The sequence below is a fragment of the Puma concolor genome, chromosome A2 (assembly GCF_028749965.1).
Source record: "Puma concolor isolate L17-30 chromosome A2, mPumCon1.1.hap2, whole genome shotgun sequence".
NCBI classification, from domain to species: Eukaryota; Metazoa; Chordata; class Mammalia; order Carnivora; family Felidae; genus Puma; species Puma concolor.
In genome coordinates this window covers 5517580-5536018 of record NC_141668.1, presented here as the reverse complement: position 1 = coordinate 5536018, position 18439 = coordinate 5517580, and the positions used below count along the sequence as shown (strand labels likewise).

Below are 18439 nucleotides of genomic sequence, written 5' to 3'. Positions count from 1 at the left end.
GAGACAAAAAAGCGTGCCACCCCCACCCAAGCCACCCCCTTTATCTTTGTTTCGGATGGCTCTCCATCCATAATGCCGGCCAACCGTAGGTCGTCCTGCTCACGCAACCCGAGAAGTACTTTGGATGAAGATAAAGGTTAACTCTGTGGCAATATTCTCCCAAAGAACAGGCTTGCTGTTCCCTTTTTTTTTTCCCTAGAGAATAGCTTGGTGTCTTGACCGGCTCTGTGCCTAAACGCACACTCAGCAGTTCTAAAGAATGACAGATTCAGCAAGCAGGGTGCGTGTGGCCCGCAGCGCTGGGCCGCCGAGAGGCGTCTGTTGGCTACATAAGAGAATAGGTAATCCCGGCAATTATGTTCCCTTCCTTGACTAAGGGTAGTAGTCACGTAAACAGCATTAGTTGGGAATCAAGTCTTTGGTTCTGCCAGTGGCTGCTTTCATAACTGCCTTACGGCATGGCCGTGTGACTTTTGTCCTGGTGATCCAGCATTTCCTCCCATCCAGGGAATGGGTTTGGGCTCCCTGGGCTGCAGTTCTGAGCTTCGGACACGCTAGAGGCATACAGATTAACCCAGGGAAACGCAGAATACCACCGTTATCTGAATATGGCTCGTGGCTGATTTGTGACCTCTCACTCACCTATCTGGGGCATGATTAAATAATGCAAATTCAGTATAGTAATTTCCCCGAGCAAACAACATGACTTCGGTAATTACACCAGCCCCAAAGTTCATACATTGCAGTACAAATAGGAACATTAACTTGCACGAGGGGGTGCTTAGCAGCACCCAGTGTGAACCACTGGTCTGTGGGACTTGCGGCTGAGGTCCAGACCCGGCCTCTAGAATGCCTGTTATGAACCAGGCTCCAGAAAAAAAAAATATATTGACAGTCCCTTGGGATTTGGAGTGTTCAAGAGTAGAGCTCGTGCCCTGGGTTTTCAGGTGTGTGCCGACCTTGGCCTCCTGACATCCAACCCTTAATGAGGGTGTACGATTTCCAGCCTGACTCTCAGAGAAAGCTGTGTCCCTCCCAGAGGGCCCGAGCACACCTGGAATTAAAGTGCGCACACTTTCCAGGGCCTATCCCCGTCTTTGTACCTTAGCACTTTATGCTCGTTTCAAGGGCTCTGGATGTGCCGGGAGGCTGTCAAGGACCTAGTGGTTTTGGACCACCCTTCTGTGCCCTGGGGGCCAAAAATATATTTTATGAGATGTTCCTAACGATAACTCCAAAGAGCTGCATGAGGTCTGGGGAGAGGACGCGGAGAGAGAAACTTCCCAAGTAAACCTCCGTGCCGTGGACCTGCGAAAGGTCATTTTGAATCGTTGCGACACGTACTCCCAACGCACCATTGCGCAAAAGGCCCTACCTTGTTTCGTTTTGTTTTCTGTCCCTACTCACTGTAGCGTTTTACTCTCTAGGTGGAAAAAGGTAAGGCACGATTACAAAGTCCATTGTTCTTTGGGCAGCCTGGGAGAACATTTTGTTGTCCTTGCAGCTTACTCACACGGGATGCAAGGGAGTTCCCAGAATCTCGTGGACGGCGATGCAGGGTTTCTGGGGACAACGTGAAGTGCGGGGCTGCGTGGAGGGCTCAGTGCTGATACAGAGCACACGCGGAGACGCCGTGCTCACTCGGTCAGCACCGAGCCCGGCACGCTGTCCACGGTCCTCTGGCTACAATGCGAGGACGGCTGGAGCTTCAAGAGTCTTGGTTGGATCGTTGCTTCCAAATCTTTTCTTTACCTTTGCAGCCTTAAGAAACTGATGCAATTCATTCACCGAGAAGGGAGACAGCTAGAGAATTCTGTCATTCTGACCACGCCCTCATAAGAGACTGGTTTTTCAGCTTGTCGGGAGAGGTGTTCTCTTGCAGGGGGTGTGCTTTTGTGTGATCATTTGCCTCTGCCCTGGGATCCGTTCTCTGTCCCGCCCAGCTCTGTGTTGCCTGGAACCTTGGTCCCCAGATCCTTCGCCAACTGATCCCACTCCCTGTCTGGCCAGGTTTGGCCACTGGGAGGCAGTGGGGGAGACTGGAATGTGGGAGCACGAGGGAGGCCACAGTTCTTCTTGCCTTGTTTTGCTTTAGGGAGCGTTTCTTTCCTTTGTGGCTCCAGCGCCACTGGCCAGACCCTCCCTCAGGGGCCTGGCTGCTGCCAGGCCGCCCTGACCATGGCCCAAGGGCCCAGTGGACATTGGAGCGGAAATCTGAGGGACACAAGTGAGGGAACCAGGCGGGCAGCTGTGGGGAGGATCCCAGGACAGGTCAGGAGGGCAGTGGCTGGGGGTGGCGGGGGGGACAGGTGGGGCTTCATCTGAGTGACATGGGACGCTGTTGGAGGTCAACCAGAATGGCGTGGTCTGCCTCCCATCCTGAAGGACTGGCCTGGTGGCTCTGTGAAGTGCTTAGAGGGTAAAGTGAAGGAACCAGCTGTCACTCATCTAAGCAAGAGACACCGTGGCTCAGACCACAACGGGGGAGGCGGGGTAGTGAGAAGTAACAGCTTCCGATTCTGTATTTTGAAGACAGAATCCCCAGAATTTGCTGAGAGATGGGGCATAGAGTCTGAGAGAAAGAAACGGGTGACATATGGCCGTGACAGTTTGGGCCCAAGCAAGTGGAATGATCCTATTTCCTAGCAGGGGAGAGGCTGGGGGGACAGGGAGTCTCCTTTTGGCTGCAGTAAGTCCGAGGTTCCTGTGGGACACCGGAGGGAAAATACCAGAGCCACGGGGAGACATCTGGCCGGAGACATCCTCCCATCGGGCATTTCAGGCTGGAAGCGGAAGAGATCCGGGCATGAGTGTAGACAGTAAAGAGGTCAGGGTCGCTCCCCCATGACCCTCTGCCAGTTAGAAGTTAGGGACATGAACCTCCGTGAATGATGAAGAACTGAGAGAGGATCTGGCGGCCAGGAGACAGAAGGGCGTCAAGGAAGGTGCACTGTAAGCGACAGGACTGGGAGGTGACCACGGGGTTCGGCCACCGCAGCCCATAGCAGCGGCCTCCTGGGGAGGGCTCATGGGAGACAGGGTCGTGGCCGTGGCTCATGCTGCACAGCTGGATCCAGGAGCTCCACACTGAACAGGGAGCAGAGATGGGTGGTGGGGAGAGCAATGTGGGTCAGGACAGGTTGGATTTTTTTTTTTTAATGTTTGTTTGTTTATTTATTGAGAGGGGGGAGGGGCAGAGAGAGGGAGAGAGAATCCCAAGCAGGCTCCGTGCTGGCAGCACAGGAGAGGCGGGTGTTTAAGGAGCAGGATGTTCCAGCAAGATGGAGTGCTTAATCCCTGGTGCGGAAGAGAGAAGGAATACGGTGGGAGCGGATCGCTGAAGCAGGGAAGAGGGGCGAGGTGTGCCAGCCGAGCGCTCAGCCTACGTGGGCTGGGGGACGGTCCCTTGTGGGACGGGGAGCGGGGTGCATGGAGAAAGGGGCAGGGAGCTGGGGGTGGGTGGCGGGTCTGGTTTCTTCAGGAACTGGAAGCGGTGGCTCCCCGGATGTAGGAGGAGTCGGGGGCGTTGAGGACAGAGGGGCCGCAGGGGACATCCCGCTAATGATGGAAATGCAGGCTGCCTCCGGGGCTGCGAGGCCCGTGCGCACGTCATGTCACACACTGCGGTGTCGCGAGGGACACACGCTCAGACGCACCGTGGCTGGAGCCAAGCCCGCGTGCACCGTCCCCGCAGTAGGCCAGCAGCCTGTCCCTAGATGGATGGCGGGGACTCCCGCCAACCGAGGGCCCGTCCCGTTGGGCTCACCGACAGAGTGAGTAGCTTTTCCTGCCTCTTGGTGTTTGCTAATCTGTTAGGCGAAAGCAGCACCTCTTACGTTTAGCACTTCGTTGTCTCGTTCGCGCATTGGTATTTCATGTCAGTTACCTTCCGGGGAACCATCTGTCTGTGCGGTCGGCCCTTTCTCTGCTGGCCGTAGGCTTTCTCTTATCTGCGGACAGGGGCTCTTTGTATACTGACAAAATTAGCCCCTCGTCGGGGCGGTGGGTTGGAAGTATTTCTTCCCAGTCTGTCTCTTGCCTTCCCTTATCTTGCTTTTTTTTTTTTTTTTCCATGCAGGATTTTCCCCCTTTCCTGTGGTTTGTTTTATTGATTTATTTTTATGGCTGCTGAGGTTTTCTGTCACGTACAGAGAAGTGCGGTGGGCAGGGCATGGGCCCTGGACTCAGACCTACCCTCGCCACTCCCGGGCGGCGCACGTTGCATAACCACTTGGTCAACGCGGGGTAAGAATGCCTGGGGGGTGGGGAGGTGCATAAGCACCTGCCTGTGGCCCTCAGGCACCGGGCTTCTTCCCCCCGGCTCTGCCTGGGCAGTTTGGGGTAGGCCATGTGCCCCTGTAAAGCTTGAGACCTGCGGGTCTGGCCCTTCCTCTGATCCTTCTCCTGGAAAGTATTTTGGGAACCAGAGACACAACGAGCTGTACATTTGGCTCTGTCTTTCGGGCCATCGAAGATGCAGGCATCGTGCCTGCCTGTCACGCACCAGAACGTGTGTGTGGCCGTGGAGGACGCCCTCCGGGGACAGCCCGTGCCCCGGGATCACCAGGAAGGAGAGCGTGGCCGCTTCCCACGGAGCTGGCCGCCGAGGCGACCCGCCGGCTGTGTGGGCTGAAAGCCTGTCTGAGTCCCAGTGACGGGGAATGTCCCCTTTCCATCTTACCAACGTGACATCCGCACCCAAGTGTCCCTGAAGAGAGGTTATGCTGTATGGGATGCAAATGTGAGTTTAGGGTTTTTGACTTTCTATGTCTTTCCGGAGCAACTTTTACGTTATTGGACAACAGGGGAATGAGTCAGAGGCTTGGAAACGGGAAACTACATAAGGCCCAAGTGGAAGGAGGAATTTTTATTAAGGCAGAAGTTGGATTGTGTGGGATTTTAGAAAGCGTGGTGGGCTTTGGACCGGGGCCCCAGAGGGAGAGGGGCCATAGAGTTATTTGTGGTAGCGTTCCAAGAAGGAGGGCACGAGACCCCGCAGAGAAAGCTGCTTCTATCGAGAACTGTTCCAACTAGAGCTGTGCTGAACCCCTGTCAGAGAGGATTCTATACTACTAGGGCCGGGACTGAGTGTGGCTAGCCAACGTGGAGAGTTGATAGTCTGAAACACAAAAAAGACACGTGTTAGGATCCCCAGAGAGAAATTCCTGTTTGGTCTTAAAACCAGGAACAGTGGTCTTTCTCCCAAATTCTCTTGGTTTGTTTGTTCCTTGTGGGTACCGGAACTGACCCTCGTGTCTTTTTCACGGGTGGCCAGAGCACAGAGCATCAAAGCTGTCACCCACCCACATGTGTGGTGTTCATTCTTTGCTATATCTTCCTCTTTGGGCGAACTTGGCTCCCCTGTTGGCAGGGGCTGCCCTTCCGAGGCAGTGTACTGGTCCCTGCCCACCAGCTCAGCCAATCACAACCAGCCTCCCTTGGGGCGTTGGTCCTGGGGAGCCAATCAGAGCCCTTCCCTGGGATTCTAACTGGAGCTGACCAAGCCCTCTCCCTCCCCACCCCAGTGCTAAAAGGCTTCCACCTGGAGCTGCGCCCACTCAGGGGACAGTAGCCTGAGGGACTGAGTACAGCTCTCAAGGAGAATTAGGGAAGGGAGTCCCCATCACTCCAAGACCATTTCTTCCTCTCCCTCGCCCACTGAGCCAACAACATTCCCATCTTTGCTTAAGATAGAGTTGGATTCCTGTCTCTTGTAAGACAAGGTGTTAGCTAATGAAGTTCTCTCTTTTAATTAACCTAATCTTGTTATTCTTTCCAGAGCAGGGTGGGGAGGAAAAGACAAAGGCAGGAAGGGAGGAGAGAAGCAAAGAAGGAAGGGAAGGCTGTGTAAGCAGAGTTTGTAGCTGATAAAAGTGCCTGTTATCTAGCTCTTACAGCCTGAACCCCCTTGTCCCTTGGCCAACCTCTTTGCTGTGGTCAGGTAGCCCTGGCCCTCATGACCAGCAGCCTCCCAGAGGACCTACAGGACCATGGCATTTATTCCCAAGCCCGTTCTGGATATCTGTGGGAATGGGAGGTTCCGATGAGGTAAGACCCACCCTCCATGTGGGTGGGCATCCTCCTGACTCCACACGGTGTTTGTGGGGTGCGAGGGCCGTTTTCAGAGGCTCAACTCAAGCAGAGGCATCGGATATTCTTGTCCCTCTGGGGATTCGGACGAGTGTCTCTGATGGGATTGGAGTGCATAAATCTTCTCCCATAGGAAAAGAACTTTGCCCTTTGTAATTGAAGAAAGCCTGCTTAAGCTTACTAATGACTGGGATTATCAAGGTCCATTGGTAATTTTTCAAGTTACCTGAGCAAGAAAAAAACAGTGATTACAGAAGCCCGGACCCAGCATCATCAAGCGCACGTGGGTCATTTACTTTGACAGGCGTAATTCAGTCCTTTTTATTCCTGGTCACACTCCCATGGCTCTGTAACCAGATACCCCCGGGCTAGGAGGTGGGCTGCTGGTTCAGCGAAGGAAAGGTTGTTGGCTTGATAGAAATGGTCAGATATCGGGGCGCCTGGGTGGCGCAGTCGGTTGAGCGTCCGACTTCAGCCAGGTCACGATCTCACGGTCCGTGAGTTCGAGCCCCGCGTCAGGCTCTGGGCTGATGGCTCAGAGCCTGGAGCCTGTTTCCGATTCTGTGTCTCCCTCTCTCTCTGCCCCTCCCCCGTTCATGCTCTGTCTCTCTCTGTCCCAAAAATAAATAAATGTTGGAAAAAAAAAATTAAAAAAAAAAAAAAAGAAATGGTCAGATATCTGATTCAGAGAATTACCAAGATCTGATGGAAAAGAGGCCACTTTCCTTTTGGTTTATTTTTCCTCAATTTTTTTTTTTTTTTAATCCTAGCATCTCTTTGTGTTTTTAAGTCCAGATGCACAAAGTGGCTACTCTTCGGGCGACCAGAGCTCACAAAATGCCCTGCCTCATATTCTTCCTCTGTTCCGCTTTCGCGGAGAGCAAGCCCGCAAAAAAACAGCGTTGGAATAGCCCGTTGGGAAGATCTGCATCTGTTCTCACGATGTTCCTATTGCTCGAGATATTTTGGAACTCCTTCTAAACGTTTTTGAAAGCTGAGGGCCCCTTGCGAGCTGTGAAGAGCAGAATTACCGATGTCACCACGGAATATTTGTGCAAGTACCGAGCAAAACCGTCCGCACCGGAGAGGCACATAAAAGATCCCGTGAAAACGTTTGCCGACGGCAGGGTGAAATTCCCACGTCAGCCTCTGTCCACATCTCACCCGCCAGTCGGTGTGGCTCTGATTGACCCTGATTAATGAAAACTGGGGTCACTTTCAGGCTGAATTGCTTGCGCCCCAGGGATTGCCCAGTGCATCTCTCTCTCCCTTTTTAAACAAAGAACCAGTAACTTCAGAGGCTCTCATTTGCTGGCATATCTGTGTCAGTTCGGATCCTTGGGGAGGTGGATGCCAAGACAGAGCTAGACATGGAAGACGTTGAACGGGGGGCAATGTCTGTGCAGGATCGGGCGGGAGCGAGCAGGAGTGGGTGGGGAGAGCCTCCGACCACAGCCCAGGTCGGACACCTGGGGAAGGAGAGCGGAAGGGGGTGGGTAGGAAGAGCCTCGGATCAGCACAGTTCACACCCAGACCATGCGGCCTTGCCACACACAAGTCGCCCGTCAGAGGAAAGGCAGGGACAGCCCGCTAGAGGACCCCACGTGTTCTGTCGTTGCCTGGGGATGGCCGCAGGGGCGTGGCCTCGGTGCAGGTGCACTGGGGAAGCCTAGTCGGAGGCTCTGGGGCTGTCAGTCAAGGCTGTCCTTGGGAAGGACAGTCGGGTGCCACCTCCGTGACCACCGCATCCTTCCTTGTGACACACAGAAGCACGTTTCTGTGCGCGTGTAGGGAGTGGCGCCCCTGTGGTTTCTGGGGCCTCTCCTCTCACCTTTGGGGAGACTTGGGAGAAGAAGGATGGGATTAACCGTGAGCCACCACTGCTGCCTCTGGTCTTGGGGCCACGTGGGTGCCCATCCCGCCCCCCCCCCCCCCCCACAGGATCCAGTCTAAACGGCCTCTCTGGTAATGTGACCCAAACCTGTCCCGAGGGCTCTGAGTCCTTTATGATCAGACCCTTCTCAGGCAGGGTCGCAGGGCCCAAAGTCACGCTGGGCAAGCATGAGGAGGGAGCCACATGGATCCCCGGCTTCCACGTGTCTTCCTCCCCCACCCATTGTTTGAAAGCATCTTACCTCCCACTGCTGGTCAAGGTTAACTTACCCTCCAAGAGGGTGACTTCCGTCTTCACCCACTGGGCCCTGGACAGGAGCCAAAAGCGTCCTGGTGAGAGCTGTAGCTTGTAGTTGAATGGGACCCTGCCTGTGTCCCCTGGCAAGAGGGTGTCCCCTATTGGGACCCAGACTTTTAGCTCTACAGAGTCCAGAGTCGCGGGGACAGGAAGCACGGGTTACGGAGCGATGGTAAGGAGGCTACTTGGGCTTCCACGCCGTGGCCCGTGTGCCCACGTGTTCTAACTCTGGGAGACACAGTGCCACCAAGAGGCCTCTGAATAAGGCACACACAGCATGTGTGGGGTGCTCCTTCCCAGCCCCGTGTGCTGTCACCTCCGAGCTCCAGGGACACCTTCAGTCTGCTACTCCAGCTCTCTGTGGGGCTGGCTGCTTCTGGATACAATAGTGCGTCCTACAGTCATGGCCGCACCCCTGCACCTGCTTAGCTGTAAAGTGAGCCCTCTGATGGCTGCTATGTCATGTGGAATCCATGCCTGGCCAGGTGTCCCATAAGCCCCCAGACGGTGCTGATGGCTGAGGTTCTGTGGGCAGGAAAGACAAAGCCACGCCCAGAATAGGTATCTGTCCACGTGAGGATGAACCGCTGGCCCTTTCAAGGTGTAAGGGGCTTAACATGGCCGCCTTGCCACCGAGCAGATGGTCTCCTCCAGGAAGAACGCCATATTAGGGTCAGCCTTGTTCTTAGCTGCTGACTGGTTGGAAATTCAGAGGTGGCAGTGGCTAGATCGTCCTCGATAAATGGGAGTCCGTCCTCTCAGACCCACACACAGCCTCCTTCTCTGCCACTCATGTACCCATCTTGCCAGTCCCAAGGTGCCTGGTGACAAAGGCTAGCTGCCATCGACCAGCGAGTCATTTTGCGCGCTTGGCCGTTCAGCGCCTTTTGCGCGGTGGGTGGCCTCTGGTGGGCACCATAATGTGTGATTCCGACACCTTTACACCTCGCGTACACCATTCCTGTATGTCCTTGCACACGCCTCTACCCAGACCTTTCTGTCCCTAACCCTGCAGACCCCTAACCGGCCGGCCGGACCACTGGCCGCTGTCCAGGCGCCTGGGCATATCCTCACCTCGGTCTCCTTCTCCGGCCACACGTGTGGATGAACAACTGTACTGGTCACAGCCCTGCCCACTGGGAAGAGCTGTCTCCTGGGACATTCAGGGCTGTCCTGGGTCATGACGGTCACACGACAGCTAAACACGTTCAGATTACTCAGATGGCCATCTGTCGAGGCAGCTTGGATTTTTCTATCTGCCCCTCACGCGGGTCAGACAGGACGCTCCGCTACCCACATGGCCATGGGAGTCAGCTGGGGAAGGGGCGCTGGTGGAGTCTTACGGTTTGCTCAGCCTCTGTCCCAAATGCACCACCTCCCTCTCGTAATGGACCGCTGCTGGTGTGTTCAACTTCGTGACTTGGTGGGTCCCACAGGACCTAGATCGCAAGGAGGCAGCTCCAAGTGCGTGGACGGTCCATGCTCCAAGGTCAAGTGTCCCCTCTCCCAGCAACATGTTTCTCAAAAGGAGCATAGTTCTCTGCCGTAGTTGGCATGGCCTTGCTCGCATTGGGGTTCTCCCCTGGCTGGTCATGACCTCCGTGGTACCTCTCCTCCCATCGGTGACGTCACCAACACTGCCGCAGATTCCCAGGGAGGAGCCCCACACGGCCACCCGGATGGCTGCCGCGACATCAGCCCCCTCCCAGACTTCCAGCCCCACCTGCCTGAGGTCTCCCCCAGCCCCATGCCCCAGTTCTACCCGGCAGAATTTCCCCCAAGAGGTGGGCAGGACTGCCTCTGGGGCCCATAAGCATGCCATGTGGGTTGAGTTGTGTCCCCCAGAGAGAGATGCTGAAGCCACATGCCTGCCACCTGTGAATGTGACCTTCTCTGGAAATAGGGTCTTTGGTTCCTTAAGGTGAGGTCATGAAGGGGACCCCTAATCTAGATGACTGGGTCCTTAGGAGAAGAGAGGGGGCACAGAGACAGATGCACAGAGAGGAAAACACCATGAAGACGTGCGCTCAAGCAGAAGGCCGCGTCAGGGTGGGGTCAGGGGTTGGAAGGATGCATCTAGAAGCCAAGGAACTCCAAGGACATCCAGCAGCACCAGAATCTGAGACGGAGGCGCAGAGCGCACCCGCCCCCCACCCCCCAGAGCCTCGTGCGCTCTGCTGATGGCTCCGGTGACACCCCGATCTCGCACTTGTAGCATCCAGAACTGCAAGAGAGTAAGTTTCTGTTATGAGCCACCCCGTCTGTGACTCTTTGTTACGGCCGTGGTAGAAACTAACACACAGGCACATGGACACACACACACACACACACACACACACACACACGCACGCACCTTTCTCTGCTGCCCTCCGTACTTTTGTCCTGGCTTCTCTCCTGCCTGGAGCGCCCCTCCTTCTCTCCTCCACTCACTCACAGCTCCCCTTGTCCCCGTCAGGGCACCTAAATCTTCCCTCGGGAGCACCCAGGGACTTGCTCACCTCACCCTCTGTCCCTCTGCGTTCCTAACACGTTTGCGGGTGGCACCGAACCCCTGAGCGCTTAATTATAAAATGCCCTGCTTGATCTATTTTTATTTCTCACCTTGCTCCCTAAAAGGATCTCGGGCAGCTTCTGCTTCCTATAGCTCGAAGGCTATCTCTACCGTATTTTTGAAGACCGACCCTTTTGTTTTTAGAACCAAGTAGTGTCTGACCTCACATCTCAGCGTCTACACAGGGCAAGGCTCTACCTGAGGTCTGGAGGGCCTGCGGGAGAGGTGACCAGACCACATGGGTGCAGTGCTCTGGGACCCAGCCATGCCCGTCTTCTGACTCTCGATGGACGGCTCCTGTGTTCGGATCGGTCTCTGAGACTCTGATGCCCTGTGCTTGGACCAGCCGTGCCATCTGTTGGGGATTTGGGAGGGCCCCCATATTTGAACCCACCCAAGCCTCAGAGTCCCCGGGTGCTTGAATAGCTCTTGGAAGGAAAAAAAAAAAATTAAATCCAGATCTTGCCACGTGAGTTAGTGCACAGCAAGGGGACAAGACGACCCATTCCAAATGTAAATCAAAGTCAATTTGTAGCGACAGCCACATTTAGCACCCATAAGCTCCCATTTTAATCAAGGCGGAAAGCGGTTCGTCTGCAATCAAGGCCCGAGAATTAGCACCATCTCAAGACACGTCCTTGTCATCTGGCAGAGTGGCTTTGGGCGCCAGCCCAGCTGTGTTCTCGGTGGCTCCCGTAACAGCAGTTCGCAGCCCATGAAGCCCTCTCGAAATACGAATGTGCTCAACATCACCGTGCGTCCTGGGTGTCGGAGAAGCCTGTGCAACTGAAGGACCCAGGTTCCTTCACGAGGACATCATCCTTTGCTGTGCCTGCTGGGATGGGCATCTCAGAGACCCACGGGCAGGAAGCAAAGTCAGCAGGAGCAGAGCAGAGGACGTGGGGCTCGGCCCCCACGTGATCCTTCCGATTACAGAATCTGCAGTGACATCACAGCCCCGATTGAATGGGGCCAGGCCGGCCCCTCCCTGTACCATCCTGTCGTCTCGTCACCCGGGAAAGGGGTCTCTGGGGCTCGTCACGAAGGACAGTTGTCCACCTCAGACAATCCTGGAGTTTTGCTGGTAGGGGCCCTGATACCCAGTCTTCCCGCCTTGTCGCTGTGAGGGTGGCTGGATGCCCCCGTCCCATGACACCACTGCTAACTAGCCCAGGGACAGGAAGCCCCCCCCCCCACCTTTTTCACCATCACTGGGCCTTCTGCAGGGAGCAAAACCACCCAGGCTCTCGGCTCTCACCAGTGACCGCCTGCCACCCAGCCCAGAGGAAGTTGGGTCTTGAAGAGCCAACGGGCATGCCATTTTCCGAAAACACGGAGGAAAACACCCCACAGTTCATCTAGACAAATATATGCCTGCAAAGTTAGCAATGCCGTCTTCGGCAAGGTACGTACACTCCCCCAACCTCAGGAAGTGCAGAGATGGGAGTGCACGGCTCTCCACGGTGCCGGGGTCTCTGGTAGAGCCCCCCAGCTTGGTCGTCCGGTCACGTTTCTTATTCTTATTTTAGTGACTCTGTTCTGTTGTGCCTCTTACTGTCCGCGATCTCAGATGTTTTTCTGCTAAGCAGAGAAAGCACAAATGGCCCATTTTATTTATAACTCTGCAGTGAAGCTCGGAATCAGAGTGTGTACGTTGGGGGGGGGGGGGCGGGGGGGACCGGAGAGGGGAAGGTACTGGTGAAATAGGCCGATGTCTGCGTCTGGTTTTTGCCTCCTTCTTGGTGTCGATGATCTTGCAGCTTATACCAGACCAACGCTCAGGAAGTAGTTAATTGTCCGGCCAAAGGCGTGTACGGGCCACGCAATTTCCACGTGGCCGGTATGTGCCACGTTCCCTGGAGTATGTGAAGAAGCGAGGAGGGGCGCGGAAGATGAGAGAGGGGCTCTTTCGGTGGGCGCAGCCAGTCCCCAACTAATCGGGAATTATAACAGGAGCTGACACTACGTGCCCACGGTGGGACAGCTGTTGTCCTGGTGCTCTCAGCCCACCTGTGGCCTTTCCCACGCTCTTCGGCGGAGGGCACCGTCACTGCGTCACATACGAAGGTGCTGGGGCACTGAAGAGCTCGGTCAAGAGCATGCAGCAGCGGAGGGCGGAGTTCAACCGGACCGAACAGCAAGCACTTCTGGCGGGTCTGCGGGCCCCAAGGCAGAGGCCCAGGGCCGTGGGGCTGCAGGTGGCCAGGCCTCCTGGTCTCACTCTGAATTGCTGGCCTCAAGCCTGGGGTGGGGACGCTGTACTGCCTGGGACCACAGGAGACCCCCCCCACCCCAGGCTCCTTCCCCTTCCCGCTCCCCTCCAGGACCATTTCAGACTGTCCCCTCCAGCGGGTAACCTTTCTTCCCATTCCTCTGACAAAGGGACAGTCAGACGGGAACTTCCGCCAGGCCCCCTCCCCCACGGGCCCCTTCCAGCGGCGACGCCCACAGATGACATTTCTTGTGGCTGGAAACTGCCCCTCGGCTCTCCCGGAGCCAGGAGCCATCGTTCCCCGTCTTCCCCTGCTGCTCAGTGTGTCTTTCCCTCCCTCGGTGGTTCTTCCTCTTGGCTACACGATGGAATCGCCTGGTGACACTTAAAACCGAAAGAATGGGGGCCTCGTCCCCAGAGACTGACTCAAGTAGCCCCGAGTTCTCCCCAGGCATCCGGAGACGTGAAACTGACTCTGCCAAGAGGCACCGGCAGCCAAGAGCGAGCTTTCCTGCGGCTGCCCCCAGCCAGCAGCTCTGCTCTTCCTACCCACACCCCTGCAGCGGCTGCCCCCCACCCTGCTCTGCCCCGCTCTACAACCACCCCCTTGCAAAAGCCATCCAGCCCTTTCTCTCCAGACCACGGAAGGGGCCGGGGCCACCTCACCGCGGACCCTGCTGGACAGTCGCCCTCCCCCCCCCCCCCCCAACCTTCCAGTAGCAGCGAGCAGCTGGTCTCTCCCTCTTTCTCGAAGCACTTCCTTCCCTGGCTCTCCTCGCCTGTCTGCCTCGCCGGCTGTTGCTGGTTCCTCTTGATCTCCTCTGGTTGGTGGCCCAGGGCTCTGTGCTGGGACCCGTTCTCTGCCCCAGGTGCACTCACCCCCTTGCCATGCTCACTCAGCCTGCAGGCGTTGTAAGTCATCTCCTCACGGAGATGGGATCTCTGGTCTGGACCTCTCTCTAGAACGCCAGCCCGGTGTCTCCAGACGCCCACCCGACACCTCCGTGGGGGTGTCTCTGTAACATCTCAAACCGAACACGCCCCGACCTGGGATCCTGCCCTCTCACCCCACCGCTCCGCGGCCTTGCCAGCCCTTGCAAGCCCCCGGATTGCTTGCCTTCGGCAGGCGTCCTTCCGGTCCCACCAGCAAACCCAGGCGCTCCTGCGTCCGGGTACATCTAGGACCTCTGCTCACCCCTCCCATCTAGAACCTTTGCCCCCCACCCCTCCTCCATGCCAGGCCGGTCCAAACTGGATCATCTGTCACCTGGGGACTGGTTTCCACTTCCACCCTGCCCCCCGCGGTCAATTCTCAAGACCACAGTGAGGGTGACACTTTACCAACATCCCTCCAAAGGCTCTACCTTTCACTCCTGTGAAAGCCCGTGAGCCCGCAATGACCCACAACGTCTCCATTCCATTAGTCCCCTCCTTGTCCCCGCTCCAGCCAGCTGTTCTCCTAGCCGTTGCGCTAACACGCCACACTCCCTCCTACCTCAGGGCCTTGGCAGGGGCTACTCCCTCAGCCTAGAACATTCTTTTCCTAGATATCTGGATGAACTGCTCTCTCCTTTCCTCCAGCTCCCCACTCAAATACTACTTGTCAGTGAGTCCCTCACAGACCACTCTTTTAAAGATTGAAATCCCTTGGGGCGCCTGGGTGGTTCAGTCAGTTAAGCGTCTGACTTCTGCTCAGGTCACGATCTCATGGTTTGTGAGTTCAAGCCCTGCGTCCGGCTCTGTGCTGACGGCTCAGAGCCTGGACCTTGCTTTGGATTCTCTGTCTCTGTCTCTCTCTCTCTCTCTCTCTCTCTACCCCTCCCCTGCTGATGCGCTCTCCCTCTCTCAGAAATAAACATTAAAAAATTAAAAAAAATAAAAGTACAAATTGAAATCCCCTTCCCCGGCATCTCCCTTCTTTGCTCGTTTATCTCTTTGGTACAGGTCACCCCCTAATACCTCCTAATGCGTAATTTACTTAACATGTTGTGTTTATTGTCTGCTCCCACGTGAGGTTTCAAGCCCCATGAGGGCAGAGATGTTCGTCTGTTTGGCTCAGTGTTCTATAATCCAGTACAGTGCCTGGTGCTCGGTGCATAGTCGCTAGCGTTTGTTGAATGAATAAACGATAAATGTGATGCAGGCCAGGAGCTGCAGGGGGCGGGGAAGGGAAGAGAAGGCTTCATTCGGTTCCACAAGAATCATCACGGATATTTGGTGCTGGGAGTGATGCTCGGGGGAGACTGGCGCTGAGCCTCGGGGGCAGGGTCGTCTTTAATCACAGTCATAATAGTCGGGATAAGCACTAGGACTCAGGAAATCCTAGGATCGGTTTCCTCAGCGCTCTGCTCTCGGAGCGGGCCACAGCCCTGGAGAGGCCGAACCAGGGGTAGGGTGAGGCGGGGGGCTGTGAAATCAAGGCGCGGGGGCAGGGACCCAGGCTCAGCCGTCGCTGAGCCGGACCCCCCACACCCTTCCCCGGGCCCCAGTCGGGAAGACACAGTCGGCCGGAAGTGCTTTGTAGCCGAGGTAGCCGTCCCGAAGGAGATCCTTTGTGGCGGAAGAAGCACAAGCTGTGCGGCTCCGTGGTCAGCGACGGGCACTTACTCCCGTCGCCAGTGACGCCGCAATTATGTGTCGCCATGACAACCGCACGGCGCAAGCCGAGCCTCCGCGGATCAGATGCAGACACGCTGTGTGCACTTTTCAACCTCTGCCTGAAACGTGGAGGCCGTGGGTTTTGGTGTCAGGATCCCACGTGGAAAGCCACGCCCCCCCCCCTTCAGGAAAGGGAGGGCACGGGGCTGTGCTCACACCAGTCTCTGAAATGCAGCTGTGACCGCACCTCTCCGTGGCCCCCCACGCCTCCTGTCTGCTGGCTCCGCCCCCTCTCGTCTGCACCTGCTTGCTGTGGCCCAACTCACTTACGATTCTCTGGATGCCCTGGGGAGGAGAACGGTGTATAGACAAGGAGACAGAGGAATGAAACAGCATGGAATGTTCTGGAAACACAGGGCGATGTGAGGGGCAGGTTGGGAGGAAGGACTTTGGTGTCCTGCGGGCACTGAGCTGTCCCTGGCTCTGCCCCTCACCGGCGCCGGGCAAGTCCACCTGAGCTCTCCTCACCTCGGTAGGACTGCCGTGCAAATCAGTGCTGAGAGCTAAGCGAGGCTGGGACACAGCCGAGGTAGGCCGATGGGGAGGGGTCCTTATGCTGCACATCAAAGACTTGGAGTTTGGCTGATGGGGGGCAAGGAGCCAGAGATTTAAAGCAGGGGACGAGTCGGTACTGCTATTCATCCCATTTTACGGACGGCAGAACTAAGGCACAGACAGGGTCCATAATTTGCTCAAGGTTACACAGCTGGCAGGTGGCAGAACTGAATTCAATCCCAAGCTCTGAACCACTATTCTTCCTCTGGCTAAACAGGAAGAAGAAAGACCTTGGAGACTAAGGCCATGTTAGGGACCGTGGAAGAATTGACTGGGACCCAGAGAAAAGCTGGACGTGGCTTTGCCTCCAGTGTAGCGGCTAAGCTGCTGAGAAAGGAAGAATTGAGGTAACTGGCGTGTTCATCAACACGTCTCAACAAGGGTGGACCCCCAGCCCTCTCCGAAGCCTCCGGCACCAGCCCCTGTGCCCGGCGCTTTGCCGTCTGAAGCCCTCCACGAGCCGGGCCAACCTTTCACCTGGGTTTGTGAGCCTGTCATAGGAAGAATGGGTCCCCGGCAGCTGATTCCACCCCTCCCGGCAGATCCGGAAAGGAGAGGCCCTCACGCTAGGACTCAGGACTGCTCACTCACACACACACGCAGCAGAGATGCGTGCATAAGAAGGCCGGACGCCTACATGGGGACTCAGGCTGGACGGCGAGCGTGTCCCCAGCAGCCACGCATGACTGCGGTGGTCCTGCATGGGCCAGGGTCCCCTGCACGGATTGCGGCCACGCGGCTGCGGGCAGACGCCCATGAAGCCGGCCCTGCTGCTGCGGCTCTTAGAGCTGGGGCTCCGATGGCCGGAGAGGTGGTTTAAGGCGGTTTTAGCAAAAGCCCCCAGACCAGGGTCATCTGACTGTCGCTTGGCCATCAAAGGAGCGCTATGCAGTGGGAGTGGGTATCCCTTCTTCCAGGGATGCCCCAGAAGGCAGAGAAACACGCTGGACCCCCCGCTTCCTCCCCCTCCCTTCTTTTCTTCCAGCGCATCCATTAGCGGGGTAGAGGTGGGGCGGGGGTTCTTGGGGGCCTGGGCCATGTCTTCCCCACAGGGAGGGCAGGCAGGGAGGGAAGATAGACGAGAGAGCAAAGGGTGGTTGACTGTTCCACCTGGAACAGTCTGGAATAATCTAACATCAAATACACTGTCCTATTGTCCCCGTAAACTATTGAAGTTTTCTGGACGTTTAAATACGGATATGCACCGATATCCGATTTGTCTTCCTGCTACGCAGCATTGCACATTCCACTCGCCCGGTGGGACCCGACCCCAGCGTCTGACGACAGAGTCTTTATCTGAAGAAAATCCAGCATTCTTCCCAGAATCAAAAAAAAAAATCCATAGAAAACTGTAATCAAGGGGCGCCTGGGTGGCTCAGTCGGTAAAGCATCTGACTTCAGCCAGGTCACGATCTCGCGGTCCGTGAGTTCGAGCCCCGCATCGGGCTCTGGGCTGATGGCTCAGAGCCTGGAGCCTGCTTCCAATTCTGTGTCTCCCTCTCTCTCTGCCCCTCCCCCGTTCATGCTCTGTCTCTCTCTGTCTCAAAAATAAATAAAAACGTTAAAAAAATTAAAAAAAAAAAAAGAAAACTGTAATCAAATGTTATTTCCTTAACATAATAAAAAATACCTCACAGAATCATTGGGACAAGAGAGGTATTCTCATTAAATTCTGAATGGACCGAGAATTATAAATATTGACAAGGAGACAAGAAAGTGATGATATAACTACCCACCTAGAAAACCAATTAGAATCGACTGGAAAACACTTAGAACTAGTACGGCAATTCCATACGGTGGCTGCCTGGAAAAGAAATACTCCGGGCTTAGTGCTTTTCTGATATAATAACAAAAACCAGCTGGAAAATTAAAGGGAAGAAAGAGGTGACTCATAAAAACCAATGCACAACCTCTTTACCAAGGACAGGACAGACCTCGGCGGGAGACCGGAAGAAAACCCGAGTGAAGGGAGAGGCTGTCACATTCCGGGAAAAGGGGACCGGGGTGGGGGGTGGGGGACAGTGAAATCAGCACTAATTCCCAAACGACCATGTAAAATGAACAGAATCAAGTCCTATCACTCCCGCCCCCCACCTTCACACACACAGGATTTTAAGGTTTGGGATGTGTACCTGTAAAGCTCCTCCAGAAGAATACATATAAGAGAAAACTTATTCATGGT

The 18439-nt window shown here is 55.8% G+C and overlaps 1 long non-coding RNA gene across 2 annotated transcripts; it reads left to right on the top strand.

Moving 5' to 3' along the window:
• Positions 1–4669: 4669 nt before the first annotated feature.
• Positions 4670–7387, top strand: LOC147582934 (uncharacterized). 2 transcript variants are annotated; one of them, XR_015243835.1, is made up of 2 exons: positions 4670–6048; positions 6881–7387. It is a non-coding gene; the product is annotated as an uncharacterized LOC147582934 (long non-coding RNA). The 2 variants fall into 2 exon arrangements; XR_015243834.1 differs by having other exon boundaries at positions 6861–7387.
• The last annotated feature ends 11052 nt before the right edge of the window (positions 7388–18439 follow it).